At 45.3% G+C, this 22,500-nt stretch overlaps 2 non-coding genes across 2 annotated transcripts in view; both read left to right on the top strand.

Moving 5' to 3' along the window:
* Nucleotides 1-21,777: 21,777 nt before the first annotated feature.
* LOC131291910 (5.8S ribosomal RNA) lies at nt 21,778-21,932 on the top strand. The gene has a single exon (XR_009189647.1). It is a non-coding gene; the product is annotated as a 5.8S ribosomal RNA (ribosomal RNA).
* A 487-nt stretch (nt 21,933-22,419) lies between these two features.
* LOC131291904 (large subunit ribosomal RNA) overlaps nt 22,420-22,500 on the top strand; it is a 4,089-nt gene continuing 4,008 nt past the window's right edge. The window contains exon 1 of the ribosomal RNA XR_009189642.1: nt 22,420-22,500. This exon is cut by the window's right edge and continues 4,008 nt beyond it. This is a non-coding gene — a ribosomal RNA (large subunit ribosomal RNA).

The following is a 22,500-nucleotide window of genomic DNA, read 5'->3' as shown; positions in this document are numbered from 1 at the left end:
ACACAAGCAAGCAAGATGGCCTAATGATGGATCCATATGATATGAAGAGAAAAATCGGCTAAGTCCAGGATCCATATAATATGAAGAGAAAAATCGGCTAAGTCCCAGATTGGGTCTGTCAGAAATACACTTCCAAGTTACCACACAAGCAAGCAAGATGGCCTAGTGATGGATCCATATGATATGAAGAGAAAAATCGGCTAAGTCCCAGATTGGGTCTGTCAGAAATACACTTCCAAGTTACCACACAAGCAAGCAAGATGGCCTAGTGATGGATCCATATGATATGAAGAGAAAAATCGGCTAAGTCCAGGATCCATATAATATGAAGAGAAAAATCGGCTAAGTCCCAGATTGGGTCTGTCAGAAATACACTTCCAAGTTACCACACAAGCAAGCAAGATGGCCTAGTGATGGATCCATATGATATGAAGAGAAAAATCGGCTAAGTCCCAGATTGGGTCTGTCAGAAATACACTTCCAAGTTACCACACAAGCAAGCAAGATGGCCTAGTGATGGATCCATATGATATGAAGAGAAAAATCGGCTAAGTCCAGGATCCATATAATATGAAGAGAAAAATCGGCTAAGTCCCAGATTGGGTCTGTCAGAAATACACTTCCAAGTTACCACACAAGCAAGCAAGATGGCCTAGTGATGGATCCATATGATATGAAGAGAAAAATCGGCTAAGTCCCAGATTGGGTCTGTCAGACATACACTATCAAGTTACCACACAAGCAAGCAAGATGGCCTAGTGATGGATCCATATGATATGAAGAGAAAAATCGGCTAAGTCCCAGATTGGGTCTGTCAGAAATACACTTCCAAGTTACCACACAAGCAAGCAAGATGGCCTAGTGATGGATCCATATGATATGAAGAGAAAAATCGGCTAAGTCCCAGATTGGGTCTGTCAGAAATACACTTCCAAGTTACCACATGAGCAAGCAAGATGGCCTAGTGATGGATCCATATAATATGCAGAGAAAAATCGACTAAGTCCCAGATTGGGTCTGTCAGAAATACACTTCCAAGTTACCACATGAGCAAGCAAGTTACCACATGAAGAGAAAGCCGGCAAAGTCTGGGAATGTTACCACATGAACTGGAAAATGGGCAAAAACCTACCTTCACAGGGAACGTGAATAAGTAAGGCTGTAGACATCGGATCGACAAGCCAAAGACTGATATGGAAAGGAAATGAGTAGTACTAGCTTTCCTGAGAGTTGCAGAGCTTAGACTGCATATGAACGAAAGTTATTAAGCGTCAAAGTCAGAGAAGTTACCCAAAGGAACACAAGTTCCAACTTAGAGCATGTATACCGCCTAGACGGTAAGAGGTACGGCCAGGCTGAGGAATAAGGAAATGTTGGCCAACATGTTCCCTAACTATCCCCCGAAGACCGCAAAGCAATCCAACATCAACCAAGAAAGTTATAGCCCGATCAAGGAAACACCTACTTTGCACCGATATTGCACCAAATACATGTACCAAGCACCTTCGGTTGCATACCTGCAGGGGTTTACCATAGTAGGCCATGGAAGACCGATATACCGAACATAATCACTTTCTATCTCCTCGGGTGTTTGAGATAGCGCTTTGCGGTACAAGAACGAAAGTTAGACTTTATCTTGGTGCATCTTTTTGCCCAAGATCACAAGACCCTATCTACCAAGGCAAGAAAGTTGTGTGGGGACAAAATGTCCAAAAGTGCCCAAAGTGGCACACTTGAACCATATATTCGAGAAAAACACAAGTGTGGGCCCGAGCTAGCAAGTTGAAATGTTCTGACCGTCAGTAGCCCTAGTTGTGGTGCACTTATCATTATATGAGGCCAACGTGCCAGCTAGTCTCTAAAGGGGCGATATGGGTGTTCCAAGGTTTGTACCCAATTGAGGAAAAAACAGGGTAAGGTACGGTGTACCGCGAATAACTCGGGCTATAGATGTCCGATCGATGAGTTTGGCATATGTATGGAAAGGTCTCGACGAGACCTAACTACCCTGAAAGTATAAAGGCAAAGACTTGAATGACCGGGAAGTTATTAAGTGCACAAGTGGTAAAGTTGCACCAAAGTCCATGTTACCCGAAGTGGTACATGAACACCCAATATTCGACCAAAACACAAGTTTAGAGACGAGCTAGCGAGCTACATTGTTCAGACCGTCAGTAGCCCGCATCAAGACACGCATTTCATTATATTGAGCCTAGCCGCTAGCTCGACTCGAAGTCGGTCATATGGTTGGTTGATGGTTTGGACCGACCACGTGGTGTACCAAGGTGATGTACCTTTCATGAATTAAAACTCTGGCTGTATGGCACTGAGCGACAAGCTAAGGTGTGATTTGGAATAGTCTTGAGTGGGACTATTTAGGAAAAATGCGAACAAAAAATCACAAAGTCCTTGGGCGAAGCTATTAGCGAAACATAGAGCAAATTGGTACCAAAAACTATGGAAATGGGACTTGAGTCAAAAATAACCGCAAGTTGGAGAAGAGATAGCAAGCTTGCGTAGAACAATTATATTTGGTGCATGGTATCACCAACAAAAAAGTATATGGGGCCAAGGTGCTGGCTGGCCTCCAAAGTGGAGATATGGGCGATCCAAAGTTTGTACCCAAGTACGAACAAGTATGGAAAAAACAGGGTAAGGTACCAAGTACCATTAATAACTTCGGCTGTAGATGGCCGAGCGAGGCAAACCGCATATCGTTGGAAAGGTATTGGGGAGACCTATCTACCCTGAAAGTTTCATGAGGCTGAGTTGAAAGACCACGGAGATATTAGGTGATGATGGTCCAATTCGGGGACCAAGTCGCAGGAAATGGCACTTGACCAAAATCACGCTTGGAAGGTGAATACCGGCTTACCGGTAAGAGATAGCGACTTGGCGTAGAATATTCATAAGTTGGGCGTGTAAAGACGCAACTTTCATTATATGGGGGCAACCCGGTCAGGGTGCTCCAAGTCGGTCGTTTGGTCGGTTTATGGTTTGGGCCGACCATGTGGTGTACCAAGAAGAGGTACCTTTCATGAATTATAACTCGGTCAGTTTGCCACCGAGCGACAAGTTGCGATGTGATTTGGAATGGTCTTGAGTGGGACTATCAAGCAAAAATACAAATAGAAAATCAGCTTGTCCATGGCCGAAGCTATTAGTGAAACATATAGCAAAATGGGTCCAAAAACGAATGAAATGGGACTTGGACCAAGAATAACGGCAAGTTGGAGAAGAGATAGCAAGTTGACGTAGAACATTTATATTTTGGGCATAGTATGACCAACAAAAAAGTATTTGGGGCCAAGGTGCTGGCTGGCCTCCAAAGTGGAGATATGGGCGATACAAAGTGTGTACCCAAGTATGGCAAAAACTGGTAGAGGTACCTTTCATGAATTACTGCTCAGGCTGTATGGCACTTAGCGGGACGCTTGGCTCTGGTATGGAATAGTCTTGAGTGGGACTATCAAGGAAAAATACGAACAAAAAATCACCATGTCCACGGACGAAGGTATTAGCGAAACTTAGAGCGAAATTGCGACCAAGTCGCTGGAAATGGCCCTTGGACCAAGTATACCGTCAAGGCGGTACGAGATAGCGAGTTGACGTGGAACATTTATAAGTTTGCCTACACGAGACGAAAGTTTAGTTATATGGGGCCAACCCGCTCAGGGTTGTCCAAGTCGGTCATATGGCTGATCGAAGTTTTCGACCAAGTACTGAGAAAACAGGGTAAGGTACAGTGTACCTCGAATAACTTCGGCTGTAGATGTCCGAGCGAGGCGAACGGCATAGCGTTGGAAAGGTCTTGAGGTGCTCTAGGCACCCTGAAAGTATGAGAAGGCTACCTGGAAAACTCGTGGAGATATTAGAGAAACATAGGGCCCAAAAGATACCAAGTCGCAGGAAATGGACCCTCTATGAACACCCTAAAATCCCAATTACGGCTAAGTTGCAGGCCAGCTAGCGAAGTGAAATGTTCTAGGCATAACTAGAACACGTTAATGCGCAACTTTTTGAATCAGAACCTTTTTCGATATCTGGCCCCCAAAGGGGGGATATGGGCGATCAAAGGATTTTTCCAAGTTTCGGTACTTTTTACGGTATCGCTCATAGCTCCGGCTGTATGCAAGCAAATGACAATCTAAGACATGATTTGTAAAGGTATTGAGTAGTACTAACTTACGTTAGAACACAGCGAAGCGCTATCGGTTCATGGCAAGGCCGATATAAGCAGTCAAAGATGAAAAATGTTGACAAAATGAACAAAAATTACCTTGGTACGCGAATAGCGGCCAGGGATGAAGAGGTACGAAGGTGGTGTAGAAGAATTATAATTAGGGCTTGGTACGCTCTAAAAGTTTGCCGAAGACCGCAAAGCGCTCAGACCCATAGAAAGTGGCCATTTGGGCCGAACAGTGCGTGCAAAGAGGTGAAAATGCAAAAATTGCACTTTGTGGGGCGATTTGCGGGGGGAAGGAGGGGTCGGAGGGCAAAATGTCCCTTGGCCAAAAAGTCTTATCTCGTCGAGATCTAAAACATTGCCGAAGACCGCAAAGCGCTAGCTCGCAATCGAAAAATCGAGAATTTGAAAATTTTATAAGTCTTGGGCTCCCTAAGGAAAAGTTTCAAAAATCACGTTTGTCCCCAATTTTGAAGGGGAAGGAGTCGGTTCCGGGGCATGGTGTCTTCGGCAAAAAGTCTTATCTTTTTGCGTACATTCGACTAGTTCAATAAAAATTTTTGACCCAAAATTTGTTCGGCGGACCCCTAGGTCGAAAAACCCGAAAAAAGTCGAAAAAAGTCGAAAATGTCGAAAAATGAGAAAACCTCATATTCGGACTCTACACGAGCCCCAGATATTGAAAAGTGAAATCCGCGGTCGATTTGGAACAAAAAATTGACCTAGGCAAAGTTGTATGGAGGTAGGGACCCCTGAGAAAAAAGTTTGGTCCCGAGGCTCCTTGGACCACCAAGTCCCTAGGTCGGACCAAAATCGGAAAAAATCCGACCAAAGTCGAAAGTGTCGAAAATTTTAAAAAACCCCTTTTGGGGCCCTATGGCCTCCCTAGATAATGAAAAGTGAGGTCCGCGGCCGATCCGGAAGAAAAACTTGACCTAGGCAAACTTGTATGACGGTGGGGACCCAAAAAAATTTCGATGAGTGTAGTTTAGACAGGCCGGAAAATGTATCGGTGGTCCGTATCAAGGGACGTCTTTTAGTTCCATGGGGTGGTGGTCGTCGAACAAAGTCGCCTAGGTCGACCACCAGAAAGACCAGTCGTGTTGTAATGGATGTTTTGACCACTTTACTAGGGAAACCTAGTAGGTCGAAGCAAATTTGGGGTTCGAGATGAGTTGGTGAAAGTTGGTCCAACCTAGGTGTGCTTGGTGGAGGTTGACCATGAAAGTAGAGCATGATGGGAATGACCATAACTTTGGTTCTAGATGTCGGATCGGTACACTTTCGGCAGTTTTGGAAAGGTGAAGGCCTGCTCTAGCTATGTTTCCAACCAAGCTGAGCGCCTACTAGTGACCCGGAGGAGGTATTAAGGGTCAAAGGCAAAAAGGGGTACCCTAAAGTGCGTGTGACCAAGAAAATGGGAAAAACGGTATCGCCTATAGCTCAGGCTGTATGGCTCGGATCGGAAAGCTTGGATATGCGTTGGAAAGGTCTTGACGAGCGCTAGCTATGTGTCCTACCAAGCGAAGCGCTAGGTGTTGAGCAAGTCGGTCATATTAGAGGGCAAAGGTGAAAAATGGTGGTTTAGAGGCGAAAATTCACCTTATGATCGAAAATAGCGGGCGAACGATAAGAGCTACGAACACGGCGTAGAACAATCATAAGTACGTTACCACAAGACCTAACTTTGGCCAATATAGAGCGAGAAGATCGGAGGTACCCATCAGGGTGATATGGCTGGTTCAAAGTTGGACCAAAACGAGACTTGAGAAATGGATTGAAACACGGTATCGCGAATAACTCAGGCTGTATGGAACGGATCGACAAGCTTAGATCAGTGTTGGAAAGGTCGAACCGAGCGCTAACTATAATCCCAAACAACCGAAGCGCTAAGTGTTGAGCAAAACTGAGTTATTAAGCGACAAAGTGGAAAAATAATACCAAAATGGCCAAAAATCACACAAGACCAAGAATACCGAGCAGGCGGTAAGAGATAGCGGGTTGACGTAGAATACTTATAAGTTTGCCTCTACGAGACCTAAAAGTCGTCCATAGACAGCGAGAAGATCGGACCACTCTGGAAGGGTGATACGAGTGGTCAAAAATTGGCAAAAATGAAACATGGCTAAAATGGATTTGACTTGTGCACCGTATAGCTCCGGCTGTATGGCATGGATTGTTAAGCTAGGATATGTTTTGGAAAGGTAACACCCAGCGCTAGATACGACTAGAAGAAAGCAAAGCGCTAACTAGCATGATTTGGAAGTTATTAAGTGTCAAAGTCGAAAAATGTTACCAAAATTGAAACTCGAGTACATTGGGCCAAAAAGTACAAGTTGTGAAATTTGGACTTACGAGTAAAATACCGAGCAGGCGGTAAGAGATAGAGACTTGGTGTAGAACAATTATATGTTGGGCATGTTATAACCTATATTTGGCCCGAACATAGTGACGAGATCGGTGGTACCCAAAAGGGTGGTACAGGTGTTAGATGGTTTTCCCAGAGCATAAGCTCCACATGATATGGAAAACGGGAAACATCATAACTTCGGCTGTATGGCATGGAATGGAACGAACAAGGTATCGATGGAAAGAGAAAAGGTAGCGCTAACTATAATTCCTACCAAGCAAAGCGCTAGCATGTGACCGTTCGGGTGTTATTGTGAGTCAAAGTCAGAAATTGTTACCACGAGAGGCGAAAATCCGACTAAGTCCATGAATACCGGGCTGGCGGTAAGAGATACGGCTTGGCCGTAGAACATTTATAAGTTGGCCAATACAAGACCTAAGTTTCGTCCATAGACGACAAGAAGATCGAAGATACGTGAAGGTGAGATATGGGCGTCCCAAAGTGGGCCTTTGAAAAAGTGACAAACTTCCCTTATAACAGCATACACCAAATATCTCTGGCTCTATGGCACCGAATAAGAAGTTGAGGTCAGCGATAGAAAGGTGATAGTCAGCGCTAAATATCATACGAACAGAGTGAAGCGCTAAAGGGAAAGGATCTTGGTGATATAAGGTGACAAAGTCGAGAAAAGTTGCCTCAAAATCATGAAAAATGTGAAAAAATGGCTAAGTCCCGGGTGCCTTAAGGGCAGGTTGATCGAATGTACCGAGCTGGCGGTACGAGATAGAGACTTGGTGTAGAACAATTATATGTTTGGCATGGCAAGACCTACATTTGGTCAATACAAAGTGAGAAGATCAAAGAAACCCGTAAGGGTGATATTGGTGTCCAAAGGTAAAAAGCACTAAGTCTTGGGAAACTTATATGAAGAAAAAGGACCCTGATGGGTCATATGGGATGGATCGAAAAATCGGCTAAGTCCCAAAATGGGGATGTCAGAACTACACTCATGTGTTACCACATCAAGCAAGGCAAACTTATATGAAGCAAAGGACCCTGATGGGTCATATGGTATTGATCGAAAAATCGGCTACGTCCCAAAATGGGGATGTCAGAACTACACTCAAATGTTACCACACCAAGCAAGGCAAACTTATATGAAGCAAAGGACCCTGATGGGTCATATGGTATTTTACGAAAAATCGGCTAAGTCCCAAAATGGGGATGTCAGAACTACACTCAAATGTTACCACACCAAGCAAGGCAAACTTATATGAAGGAAAGGACCCTGATGGGTCATATGGTATTTTACGAAAAATCGGCTAAGTCCCAAAATGGGGATGTCAGAACTACACTCAAATGTTACCACACCAAGCAAGGCAAACTTATATGAAGGCAAGGACCCTGATGGGTCATATGGTATGGATCGAAAAATCGGCTAAGTCCCAAAATGGGGATGTCAGAACTACACTCAAATGTTACCACACCAAGCAAGGCAAACTTATATGAAGGAAAGGACCCTGATGGGTCATATGGTATTTTACGAAAAATCGGCTAAGTCCCAAAATGGGGATGTCAGAACTACACTCAAATGTTACCACACCAAGCAAGGCAAACTTATATGAAGGAAAGGACCCTGATGGGTCATATGGTATTTTACGAAAAATCGGCTAAGTCCCAAAATGGGGATGTCAGAACTACACTCAAATGTTACCACACCAAGCAAGGCAAACTTATATGAAGGCAAGGACCCTGATGGGTCATATGGTATTTTACGAAAAATCGGCTAAGTCCCAAAATGGGGATGTCAGAACTACACTCAAATGTTACCACACCAAGCAAGGCAAACTTATATGAAGCAAAGGACCCTGATGGGTCATATGGTATTGATTGAAAAATCGGCTAAGTCCCAAAATGGGGATGTCAGAACTACACTCAAATGTTACCACACCAAGCAAGGCAAACTTATATGAAGGCAAGGACCCTGATGGGTCATATGGTATTTTACGAAAAATCGGCTAAGTCCCAAAATGGGGATGTCAGAACTACACTCAAATGTTACCACACCAAGCAAGGCAAACTTATATGAAGCAAAGGACCCTGATGGGTCATATGGTATTGATTGAAAAATCGGCTAAGTCCCAAAATGGGGATGTCAGAACTACACTCAAATGTTACCACACCAAGCAAGGCAAACTTATATGAAGGCAAGGACCCTGATGGGTCATATGGTATTTTACGAAAAATCGGCTAAGTCCCAAAATGGGGATGTCAGAACTACACTCAAATGTTACCACACCAAGCAAGGCAAACTTATATGAAGCAAAGGACCCTGATGGGTCATATGGTATTTTACGAAAAATCGGCTAAGTCCCAAAATGGGGATGTCAGAACTACACTCAAATGTTACCACACCAAGCAAGGCAAACTTATATGAAGCAAAGGACCCATATGGGTCATATGGTATTTTACGAAAAATCGGCTAAGTCCCAAAATGGGGATGTCAGAACTACACTCATGTGTTACCACACCAAGCAAGGCAAACTTATATGAAGCAAAGGACCCTGATGGGTCATATGGTATTTTACGAAAAATCGGCTAAGTCCCAAAATGGGGATGTCAGAACTACACTCAAATGTTACCACACCAAGCAAGGCAAACTTATATGAAGCAAAGGACCCTGATGGGTCATATGGTATTTTACGAAAAATCGGCTAAGTCCCAAAATGGGGATGTCAGAACTACACTCAAATGTTACCACACCAAGCAAGGCAAACTTATATGAAGCAAAGGACCCTGATGGGTCATATGGTATTTTACGAATAATCGGCTAAGTCCCAAAATGGGGATGTCAGAACTACACTCAAATGTTACCACACCAAGCAAGGCAAACTTATATGAAGCAAAGGACCCTGATGGGTCATATGGTATTTTACGAAAAATCGGCTAAGTCCCAAAATGGGGATGTCAGAACTACACTCAAATGTTACCACACCAAGCAAGGCAAACTTATATGAAGCAAAGGACCCTGATGGGTCATATGGTATTTTACGAAAAATCGGCTAAGTCCCAAAATGGGGATGTCAGAACTACACTCAAATGTTACCACACCAAGCAAGGCAAACTTATATGAAGGCAAGGACCCTGATGGGTCATATGGTATTTTACGAAAAATCGGCTAAGTCCCAAAATGGGGATGTCAGAACTACACTCAAATGTTACCACACCAAGCAAGGCAAACTTATATGAAGCAAAGGACCCTGATGGGTCATATGGTATTTTACGAAAAATCGGCTAAGTCCCAAAATGGGGATGTCAGAACTACACTCAAATGTTACCACACCAAGCAAGGCAAACTTATATGAAGCAAAGGACCCTGATGGGTCATATGGTATTTTACGAAAAATCGGCTAAGTCCCAAAATGAGGATGTCAGAACTACACTCATGTGTTACCACACCAAGCAAGGCAAACTTATATGAAGCAAAGGACCCTGATGGGTCATATGGTATTTTACGAAAAATCGGCTAAGTCCCAAAATGGGGATGTCAGAACTACACTCATGTGTTACCACACCAAGCAAGGCAAACTTATATGAAGCAAAGGACCCTGATGGGTCATATGGTATTTTACGAAAAATCGGCTAAGTCCCAAAATGGGGATGTCAGAACTACACTCAAATGTTACCACACCAAGCAAGGCAAACTTATATGAAGCAAAGGACCCTGATGGGTCATATGGTATTTTACGAAAAATCGGCTAAGTCCCAAAATGGGGATGTCAGAACTACACTCAAATGTTACCACACCAAGCAAGGCAAACTTATATGAAGCAAAGGACCCTGATGGGTCATATGGTATTTTACGAAAAATCGGCTAAGTCCCAAAATGGGGATGTCAGAACTACACTCAAATGTTACCACACCAAGCAAGGCAAACTTATATGAAGCAAAGGACCCTGATGGGTCATATGGTATTTTACGAAAAATCGGCTAAGTCCCAAAATGGGGATGTCAGAACTACACTCAAATGTTACCACACCAAGCAAGGCAAACTACCTAGGTGAACCCTAGCAAGAAACACGGACCAAGTCAGATGGCCTAAGTCAAGAGTGCAAGTGACCTAGGCAAAGTTGTATGACGGTGAACACCCTGAAAAATCTGGTTAGTGTAGTTTAGACAGGGGAGGTTTCTGGGTCGGCTGAACCTCCTTATTTTGGGTTTTGACCTCCTCAAGAAGCTACACCTAGGCAAACTGCCTAGGGTGAAAGTGCGAAGACCAATCGAATAGTAAGACAAGTTTTGACCGATCGCCCTAGGCAAGCTTGTATGAAGAAAGGGACCCTATGGGTCATATGGAAATACATGAAAAATCGGCTAAGTCCCAAAATTGGGATGTCTGAACTACACTAAAAAGTTACCACATCAAGCAAGGCAAAGTACCTAGGTGAACCCTAGCAAGAAACACGGACCAAGTCAGATGACCTAAGTCAAGAGAACAAGTGACCTAGGCAAAGTTGTATGACGGTGAGGACCCTGAAAAATCTGGTTAGTGTAGTTTAGACAGGGGAGGTTTTTGGGTCGGCTGAACCTCCTTATTTTGGGTTTTGACCTCCTCAAGAAGCTACACCTAGGCAAACTGCCTAGGGTGAAAGTGCGAAGACCAATCGAATAGTAAGACAAGTTTTGACCGATCGCCCTAGGCAAGCTTGTATGAAGAAAGGGACCCTATGGGTCATATGGAAATACATGAAAAATCGGCTAAGTCCCAAAATTGGGATGTCTGAACTACACTAAAAAGTTACCACATCAAGCAAGGCAAAGTACCTAGGTGAACCCTAGGAAGAAACACGGACCAAGTCAGATGGCCTAAGTCAAGAGTACAAGTGACCTAGGCAAAGTTGTATGGCGCTGAGGACCCTGAAAAATCGGGTTAGTGTAGTTCAGACAGGGGAGGTTTCTGGGTCGGCTGAACCTCCTTATTTCGGGTTTTGGCCTCCTCAAGAAGACAGACCTAGGCAAACTGCCTAGGGTGAAAGTGCGAAGACCAATCGAATAGTAAGACAAGTTTTGACCGATCGCCCTAGGCAAGCTTGTATGAAGAAAGGGACCCTATGGGTCATATGGAAATACATGAAAAATCGGCTAAGTCCCAAAATTGGGATGTCTGAACTACACTAAAAAGTTACCACATCAAGCAAGGCAAAGTACCTAGGTGAACCCTAGGAAGAAACACGGACCAAGTCAGATGGCCTAAGTCAAGAGTACAAGTGACCTAGGCAAAGTTGTATGGCGCTGAGGACCCTGAAAAATCGGGTTAGTGTAGTTCAGACAGGGGAGGTTTCTGGGTCGGCTGAACCTCCTTATTTCGGGTTTTGGCCTCCTCAAGAAGACAGACCTAGGCAAAGTGCCTAGGGTGAAAGTGCGAAGACCAATCGAATAGTAAGACAAGTTTTGACCGATCGCCCTAGGCAAGCTTGTATGAAGAAAGGGACCCTATGGGTCATATGGAAATATACGAAAAATCGGCTAAGTCCCGAAATTGGGATGTCTGAACTACACTAAAAAGTTACCACATCAAGCAAGGCAAAGTACCTAGGTGAACCCTAGGAAGAAACACGGACCAAGTCAGATGGCCTAAGTCAAGAGTACAAGTGACCTAGGCAAAGTTGTATGGCGCTAAGGACCATGAAAAATCGGGTTAGTGTAGTTAAGACAGGGGAGGTTTCAGGGTCGGCTGGACCTCCTTATTTCGGGTTTTGGCCTCCTCAAGAAGACAGACCTAGGCGAACTGCCTAGGGTGAAAGTGCGAAGACCAATCGAATAGTAAGACAAGTTTTGACCGATCGCCCTAGGCAAGCTTGTATGAAGAAAGGGACCCTATGGGTCATATGGAAATACATGACAAATCGGCTAAGTCCCAAAATAAGGATGTCTGAACTACACTAAAAAGTTACCACATCAAGCAAGGCAGACTTGTATGAAGAACGGGACCCTGGTGAAAGTAGCAAATATCCCAAACCGAACATGAATATTATACACACAAGAGTACAAACATAAAGGAACACGGACCAAGCGTACCGAGAGAATTGGTACTACAGAGCCCTCGTGGTTCTACACAAAGACTTTATGTTAGGGGTTCAAGCCCCATGGTACTCAAACGGTGACAGTAGCAAATATCCCAAATCGAACATGAATATTATACACACAAGAGTACGAACATAAAGGAACACGGACCAAGCGTACCGAGAGAATCGGTACTATAGAGCCCTCGTGGTTCTACACAATGACTTTATGTTCGGGGTTCACACCCCAAATCGAACGTGGAATTTACTTTCTGATGGTCATGCGGTCGTCCAAAGGGGTCTAGTATCCTGGGATGACAAGCATCACGGGCACAGCTCGTATCAAAACAGTCGAAGAGGCCCGCGAAAGCTTGCTTTCCATGGCTATGCGATGCACAAATTGAGTTTACTCACCGTAGTATAAAACGAACGAACCGAACCTATCCGAGTAGGGATAATGGGCGCAGTAACATACTTCTGTGACCCAGCGAGAGTTGAACGAGGTGACATGAACTGTCAGTGGCTTATATCAGATGGGATACATACATGAGATTGCTTTCAAAGCTACACTCGAAAACCTAACCAAGTAAAAGCGAACGTGGGGAGGATTCGAAACTGGTAACGAAATCTTAAGCTGGAAAGAGTCATCACTATGGATACATATTATGCGAAACCAATCAAGTGCTCAGTACTGATCCAAAACCGAAGAGCACTAGTGAACACCTTAATCTCACCCTAGTTCACATCCAAGTGATCGACCACGTGTGTGAAGCAAAGACCAATCGAATTCCTCAATGAACCGAACACTATGAACAAATGGCCAAAAACGTTATAACTATCCAAACATCCTACTATCTAACGAAAGTCATCACGATGGAACCATACCATGATCTTTAACCTATAGCGCTCACCATATTCCTATCCAGAGTGCAAGTGAACAGATTGCTCACCCCTACCAGTTCACATCCACGTGATCGACTAACATACCGAGGTTACCACAAGTCAAAGTTATACGTTTACAAGCGCAAGACCAATCGAAAACCCCGAAAGCAATCTCGACCCAAAATGTATTATCCGTGAGTGTAGTCGAGTCTCGTACTCGTCATCTGTAATCGTCGGATAGAATATCCAGTACACGGTTGTCTTTCCAAATGAAATCTACATACAGAACTCGCTCTTGGCAAATGGGTGGCATTGGCGCAATCAGGAGCGAGTTCCCGTCCGGGTGCCAAGTGATTGGCAAATGTCTGGGGGAAAGCAACCATATGTTGATTTGTCTGTTAGTGTACTGGGTGTTTGAGGTATGTAGTATCCACGCTTGGTTGGGTGTGTCAGAGGACCGTGAATGCGTTCGCAACCCCAATTGGGGTACATCGGGAATGATTTTGTGGAACCGATGTGCCCGGCACACACTAAGTTTTGTTGCAAGTTAATAGTGTGCCATGTCCGGGGGGGTTGTGATTAAACTCTGGTGAATTGCGTACTGTGGTGATTGGGGTATGAAAGCCCCGCAGTTGCAATGATCGGTCGCGCCTAGCGTGTCCTTTAGTTGATGGTAGGGAAATGAAGGCCCTTGTCAGCTCACCTAAGTATTCATGGAAGTTTGGCATAAGGTCGCTGTGGTAGGGGTATGAAGGCCCCGTCAGCGCATGCACAATCGGGCGCACGAGCGCTTAGCGGAGTCGAATGCCGCTCAAGTGCCTGTCCGGTGCATCGGGTGTGTGTGATACGAGGGCAATGAGGTTCGCACGGGGGCTCGCCTCCCGTGTGCTACCGGACTTGACAACATATAGAACGTGGTGTTTGCTCCTCCGGGTGCAATGGGACAATGAACATTCGAACGCAAAGTCGGAATTCTGGTTGATCCTACCAGTAATATACGCTCGTCTCAAAGGTTAAGCCATGCATGTCTAAGTACAAACAGATTTAATGTGAAACCGCATAAGGCTCAGTATAACAGCTATAATTTACGAGATCATCAACCTAGTTACTTGGATAACTGTGGAAAATCTAGAGCTAATACATGCAACATGCCAGGACCCTCGCGGGAACTGGTGCACTTATTAGTCAAACCAATCGCGGGTTCTCCGTGTCATTGAGTTGAAGTCTGGATAATGATGCTGATCGTATGGTCTCGCACCGACGACAGATCTCGCAAATATCTGCCCTATCAACTATGGATGGTAGTATAGAGGACTACCATGGTTGCAACGGGTAACGGGGAATCAGGGTTCGATTCCGGAGAGGGAGCCTGAGAAATGGCTACCACATCCAAGGAAGGCAGCAGGCGCGTAAATTACCCAATCCCGGGACGGGGAGGTAGTGACGAGAAATAACAATATGAAACTCTTTAATGATGTTTCATAATTGGAATGAGTAGAGCATAAATCCTTCTACGAGGATCAAGTGGAGGGCAAGTCTGGTGCCAGCAGCCGCGGTAATTCCAGCTCCACTAGCGTATATTAAAATTGTTGCGGTTAAAACGTTCGAAGTTGATACTTGTCCAACACAGTCCGGCTCCGCCGACCCGGTCAACCCGTGGTCGGTGGGCCAAGTCGGAATCTGGTTGCGACTCAATGGTGTGGTAGGGCACCAAGTCTGTGTCATGGTGTGCCCTTCAACGGGTGCAAGTGTAACATAGAGCTCGACCGCTCACGTTTACCTTGAACAAATTAGAGTGCTTAAAGCAGGGTGCCCAAACGCCCTAGAATAATCTTGCATGGAATAATGGAATACGACCTTGGTCTAATCTTTCATTGGTTTGTACTCAGACCGGAGGTAATGATTAACAGAAGTAGTTGGGGACACTAGTATTACGGCGCGAGAGGTGAAATTCGTAGACCGTCGTAAGACTAACTAAAGCGAAGGCATTTGTCAAGGATGCTTTCTTTAATCAAGAACGAAAGTTAGAGGATCGAAGGCGATTAGATACCGCCCTAGTTCTAACCGTAAACGATGCCAACTAGCAATTGGGAGACGCTACAACCAGGTGCTCTCAGTAGCTTCCGGGAAACCAAAGTCAGGTTCCGGGGGAAGTATGGTTGCAAAGTTGAAACTTAAAGGAATTGACGGAAGGGCACCACAATGAAATGGAGCTTGCGGTTCAATTTGACTCAACACGGGAAAACTTACCAGGTCCGAACTTATGGAGGTGAGACAGATTAATAGCTCTTTCTCAAATTTAAGGGTAGTGGTGCATGGCCGTTCTTAGTTCGTGGATTGATTTGTCTGGTTAATTCCGATAACGAACGTGACTCACATATGCTAACTAGAACGCAGTCAGCGTTAATGCGTCGATGCCGATTGGAACGGGTTAGGACCTTTCGGTGGAGTATGACCTGACACCTTCGCTGTTCGTGTGCGCAAGTGCACTTACGGTACGCTGCTTAGCAGGACAATTTGTGTTTAGCAAAATGAGATCGAGCGATAACAGGTCCGTGATGCCCTTAGATGTTCTGGGCTACACGCGTGCTACAATGTGGGTAGCAGCGTGTCTCCTATTCCGAGAGGAACGGGAAATCACTCAAATACTCACTTAGTAGGGATTATGGATTGCAATGGTCCATATGAACTCGGAACTTCTAGTAAGTGCTGGTCATCAGCCAGCGTTGAATACGTCCCTGCCCTTTGTACACACCGCCCGTCGCTACTACCGATGGATTATTTAGTGAGGTCTTTGGAGATGATCGTTCGCTGGATCCTCGTGAACCGCGTCTGCTTTATCGAAGTTGACCGAACTTGATGATTTAGAGGAAGTAAAAGTCGTAACAAGGTTTCCGTAGGTGAACCTGCGGAAGGATCATTAGTGGCCAAGTGATCCTTCCAGAAGTCCGAACCTGCGGGTTGAGACTTCGGCACAAGTTGCCATATGATAATTGACGAAACACTATAGAAGTCCGAACCTGCGGGTTGAGACTCAGGCACAAGTTGCCATATGAAAGTTGACGAAACACTAACAAGTCCGAACCTGCGGGTTGAGACTTAGGCACACGTTGCCTTATACATGACTTCGAACAAATACACAAGTCCGAACCTGCGGGTTGAGACTTAGGCACAAGTTGCCTTATACATGACTTCGAACAAATACACAAGTCCGAACCTGCGGGTTGAGACTTAGGCACAAGTTGCCATATGAAAGTTGACGAAACACTAACAAGTCCGAACCTGCGGGTTGAGACTTAGGCACACGTTGCCTTATACATGACTTCGAACAAATACACAAGTCCGAACCTGCGGGTTGAGACTTAGGCACAAGTTGCCTTATACATACATTGGCCAAATAAACAGAAGTCCGAACCTGCGGGTTGAGACTTAGGCACAAGTTGCCATATTATATTCGATCAAACACTAAGTAGTCCGAACCTGCGGGTTGAGACTCAAGACCGTAACAAGATGTCACTATACAAGTCCGAACCTAAGGGTTGAGACTTAATGCGATCTAGATACCAAGTTGACATCCAATACCTGTTGAGCAAAACCAAAGATTCCCTGTTCTCGAATGATTACACTATATAACAGGGAATCATGAAGAAATCAAGCAAGCGTGAAACAAAGTCATCACTTGGGCATGCTCGATAGCCAACCACATGACCTTAACCTAAGAGAGCATGCAAACCACATGATACCTATAAACGATTAACCCGCCCTAGTTCAATCGTTCACCAAGTGATGACTTCAGTATGGCTAAGAGAAAAACTTTTAAATGGGAAAAACTCTAAGTCCGAACCTCCGGGTTGAGACTTCCGCGTCGGAGGTGGGCGCACCTCCTATCCGAAAGATGATGAATCAGGGGTGTTCGGTCAGCAATGGTCGGATGCCCCGTCGTAGTCCAACTATGACAATCAAAGTCAAGACCTCCGGGTTGAGACTTTCCGCGAGTACAAGCATAAAGGAACACGGACCAAGCCGTACCGAGAGAATCGGTACTAGAGCCCTCGTGGTTCTACATTGAGAGAGCCCTCGTGGTTCTCATTAGGGGCTTTATGCAAGTCGTACTCAATACTGTGGTGTGAAGTATAAAGTATAGTCCTCGCCTGGTCCACGCTGCTTCGGCGGTCCTGGGTAAGATAGTTAATTCTAGCTTGCCCTATGTGGAAGAGGACTCAATACCCTACCTGTTGAGCTTGAAACAAAGTCATCACTTGGGCATGCTCATATTGCCATACACAATTACATTATATTCGAATGAGCATGCAAGCGACCCTATATAGACCGAACCAAAACGATAGATACCGCCGTAGTTCACCCCCACCAAGTGATGACTTCAGTATGGCTAGTGTGTGAAGTATAAAGTATAGTCCTCCCCTGGTCCACACTGCTTCGGCGGTCCTGGGTAAGATAGTTAGTTCTAGCTTGCCCTATGTGGAAGAGGACACAATACTTAATACTTAGAGTACAAGCATAAAGGAACACGGACCAAGCCGTACCGAGAGAATCGGTACTAGAGCCCTCGTGGTTCTACATTGAGAGAGCCCTCGTGGTTCAAACTAGATACTTTATGCAAGGCGTACTCAAAACTGTGGTGTGAAGTATAAAGTATAGTCCTCATCTGGTCCACGCTGCTTCGGCGGTCCTGGGTAAGATAGTTAATTCTAGCTTGCCCTATGTGGAAGAGGACACAATACTTAATACTGTGGTGTAATGGACAAGGTATAGTCCTCCACTGGTCCACGCTGCTCCGGCGGTCCTGGGTAAGATAGTTCATTCTAGCTTGCCCTATGTGGAAGAGGACTCAATACCCTACCTGTTGAGCTTGAAACAAAGTCATCACTTGGGCATGCTCATATTGCCATACAATATTCCATTATCTACTAATGAGCATGCAGCTATATGATTATAACCTGTAAACGATTACCCCGCCGTAGTTCAGCGCTTCAACCAAGTGATGACTTCAGTATGGCTAGTGTGTGAAGTATAAAGTATAGTCCTCCCCTGGTCCACACTGCTTCGGCGGTCCTGGGTAAGATAGTTAGTTCTAGCTTGCCCTATGGTGGAAGAGGACACCATACTTAATACTGTGGTGTAATGAACAAAGTATAGTCCTCCACTGGTCCACGCTGCTTTGCAGTCCTGGGTAAGATAGTTAATTCTAGCTTGCCCTATGTGGAAGAGGGCATACAAGACAAAGTATAGTTCTCCCCTGGTCCACGCTGCTTCGGCGGTCCTGGGTAAGATAGTTAATTCTAGCTTGCCCTATGTGGAAGAGAGCATACATGAACCAAGAACGAAGGTTATGATCGAGGAATGATTCGACAACTAACCGATGGTATGAAATGTGAAGAATTCAAGCAAGCACACAATCAAGTCATCACTTGGGCATGCTCGATAGCCAACCCTATGACATTAACCTAGTAGAGCATGCGAAACCCAATATATATACAAGTAATGTAAACGATGCCTCCCTAGTTCAGCGCTTCAACCAAGTGATGACTTCAGAATGGCTAAATCAAATCGGTTCAAAACATACCATCGGTACCCTATTGAAACACACAAGTCGATATCAAACCTCTTAATTGTGTAGTCCTCCACTGGTCCACGCCGCTGCGGCGGTCCTGGGTAAGATAGTTCATTCTAGCTTGCCCTATGTGGAAGAGGGCACATTACTCAATACTGTGGTGTTATGAACAAAGTATAGTCCTCCTCTGGTCCACGCTGCTTCGGCGGTCCTGGGTAAGATAGTTAATTCTAGCTTGCCCTATGTGGAAGAGGGCATACAAGACAAAGTATAGTTCTCCCCTGGTCCACGCTGCTTCGGCGGTCCTGGGTAAGATAGTTAATTCTAGCTTGCCCTATGTGGAAGAGAGCATACATGAACCAAGAACGAAGGTTATGATCGAGGAATGATTCGACAACTAACCGATGGTATGAAATGTGAAGAATTCAAGCAAGCACACAATCAAGTCATCACTTGGGCATGCTCGATAGCCAACCTCATGACATTAACCTAGTAGAGCATGCGAAAACCAATATATATGTAAACGATGCCTCCCTAGTTCAGCGCTTCAACCAAGTGATGACTTCAGAATGGCTAAATCAAATCGGTTCAAAACATACCATCGGTACCCTATTGAAACACACAAGTCGATATCAAACCTCTTAATTGTGTAGTCCTCCACTGGTCCACGCCGCTGCGGCGGTCCTGGGTAAGATAGTTCATTCTAGCTTGCCCTATGTGGAAGAGGGCACATTACTCAATACTGTGGTGTTATGAACAAAGTATAGTCCTCCTCTGGTCCACGCTGCTTCGGCGGTCCTGGGTAAGATAGTTAATTCTAGCTTGCCCTATGTGGAAGAGGGCATACAAGACAAAGTATAGTTCTCCCCTGGTCCACGCTGCTTCGGCGGTCCTGGGTAAGATAGTTAATTCTAGCTTGCCCTATGTGGAAGAGAGCATACATGAACCAAGAACGAAGGTTATGATCGAGGAATGATTCGACAACTAACCGATGGTATGAAATGTGAAGAATTCAAGCAAGCACACAATCAAGTCATCACTTGGGCATGCTCGATAGCCAACCTCATGACATTAACCTAGTAGAGCATGCGAAAACCAATATATATGTAAACGATGCCTCCCTAGTTCAGCGCTTCAACCAAGTGATGACTTCAGAATGGCTAAATCAAATCGGTTCAAAACATACCATCGGTACCCTATTGAAACACACAAGTCGATATCAAACCTCTTAATTGTGTAGTCCTCCACTGGTCCACGCCGCTGCGGCGGTCCTGGGTAAGATAGTTCATTCTAGCTTGCCCTATGTGGAAGAGGGCACATTACTCAATACTGTGGTGTTATGAACAAAGTATAGTCCTCCTCTGGTCCACGCTGCTTCGGCGGTCCTGGGTAAGATAGTTAATTCTAGCTTGCCCTATGTGGAAGAGGGCATACAAGACAAAGTATAGTTCTCCCCTGGTCCACGCTGCTTCGGCGGTCCTGGGTAAGATAGTTAATTCTAGCTTGCCCTATGTGGAAGAGAGCATACATGAACCAAGAACGAAGGTTATGATCGAGGAATGATTCGACAACTAACCGATGGTATGAAATGTGAAGAATTCAAGCAAGCACACAATCAAGTCATCACTTGGGCATGCTCGATAGCCAACCTCATGACATTAACCTAGTAGAGCATGCGAAAACCAATATATATGTAAACGATGCCTCCCTAGTTCAGCGCTTCAACCAAGTGATGACTTCAGAATGGCTAAATCAAATCGGTTCAAAACATACCATCGGTACCCTATTGAAACACACAAGTCGATATCAAACCTCATGATTGTGTAGTCCTCCACTGGTCCACGCCGCTTCGGCCGTCCTGGGTAAAATGGAACATTCCAGCTTGCCCTATGTGGAAGAGGGCACATTACTCAATACTGTGGTGTGAAGTATAAAGTTCAGTTCTCCCCTGGTCCACGCTGCTTCGGCGGTCCTGGGTAAGATAGTTCATTCTAGCTTGCCCTATGTGGAAGAGGACACTTAATACTTCGTCTCTAAGCGGCGGCTTGACTCCTCCCTACGGGGAACGGGTTTACGCGCACAGCGGCGGCTTACGCACTATGGCAGTCATGGATGCCTTACGTTTCTATGAAAAGTGTGTTCCTCCCCTGGTCCACGCTGCTTCGGCAGTCCTGGGTAAGATAGTTAGTTCTAGCTTGCCCTATGTGGAAGAGGACACGTAGACTTACTGTGGTGTGAAGTATAAAGTTCAGTTCTCCCCTGGTCCACGCCGCTTCGGCCGTCCTGGGTAAAATGGATTCATCCAGCTTGCCCTATGTGGAATGAGGACACTTAATACTTCGTCTCTAAGCGGCGGCTTGACTCCTCCCTACGGGGAACGGGTATACGCGCACAGCGGCGGCTTACGTTATGGCAGTCATGGATGCCTTACGTTTCCATGAAAAGTGTGTTCCTCCCCTGGTCCACGCTGCTTCGGCAGTCCTGGGTAAGATAGTTAGTTCTAGCTTGCCCTATGTGGAAGAGGACACGTAGACTTACTGTGGTGTGAAGTATAAGGTTCAGTTCTCCCCTGGTCCACGCCGCTTCGGCCGTCCTGGGTAAAATGGATTAATCCAGCTTGCCCTATGTGGAATGAGGACACTTTATGCTTCGTCTCTAAGCGGCGGCTTGCTCCTCCCTACGGGGAACGGGTATACGCGCACAGCGGCGGCTTACGCAAGTTAGTCACCCTCGGCAGTGGATCACTCGGCTCATGGATCGATGAAGACCGCAGCTAACTGCGCGTCATAATGTGAACTGCAGGACACATGAACATTGATAAGTTGAACGCATATTGCACGTCGTGGGAACCTACCATGATGTACAGATGACTGAGCGCTTATATTTGAGAAATGTATCGCATACATTTAACTACGCCGTGACACCCGTCACGAGACGTGCACCATGATGTTAACTAGGGTCGCGACGACCCGCTAGCATTAAAGAACCCGTGGTTTACAATATACTGGCATTGGAATTCGAAGTATTTAGAGCGTCCGTGTTCCCGCGTGAGGCGGAAGTACGAGGAGAAGGCGTGCTTGTGGTGTCTGTGGTGGTGTTTACTGATGTCTAGCTTCAGCTTATTTATTTATTTAAATAGAAGCGAAGATGTCAAAGTAGCGTCGAAGCAGCAGCGGTAGCACAAATGATTCAAGTATGGAAGTTGACCAAAGGAACACAAACAAACTAGCGTATGGGCAATGGAAGGTATCAGTGAGTTAAACCACACGCGGGCTAACAGCCCGTTAACCGAGTCCAACGGTACATATTGGACATTGAAACAAAGTAGTCGCAAGCCAGATGTGACGATAACAACCGCAAGGTACATAAGCCTCAGTTCATGTGTGACAACCCCCTGAATTTAAGCATATTAATAAGGGGAGGAAAAGAAACCAACCGGGATTCCCTG

The sequence above is a fragment of the Anopheles ziemanni genome (genome assembly GCF_943734765.1).
Source record: "Anopheles ziemanni chromosome X unlocalized genomic scaffold, idAnoZiCoDA_A2_x.2 X_unloc_19, whole genome shotgun sequence".
NCBI lineage: Eukaryota > Metazoa > Arthropoda > Insecta > Diptera > Culicidae > Anopheles > Anopheles ziemanni.
The sequence above is the reverse complement of the archived record's forward strand: the minus strand, read 5'-3'. Positions and strand labels throughout refer to the sequence as shown.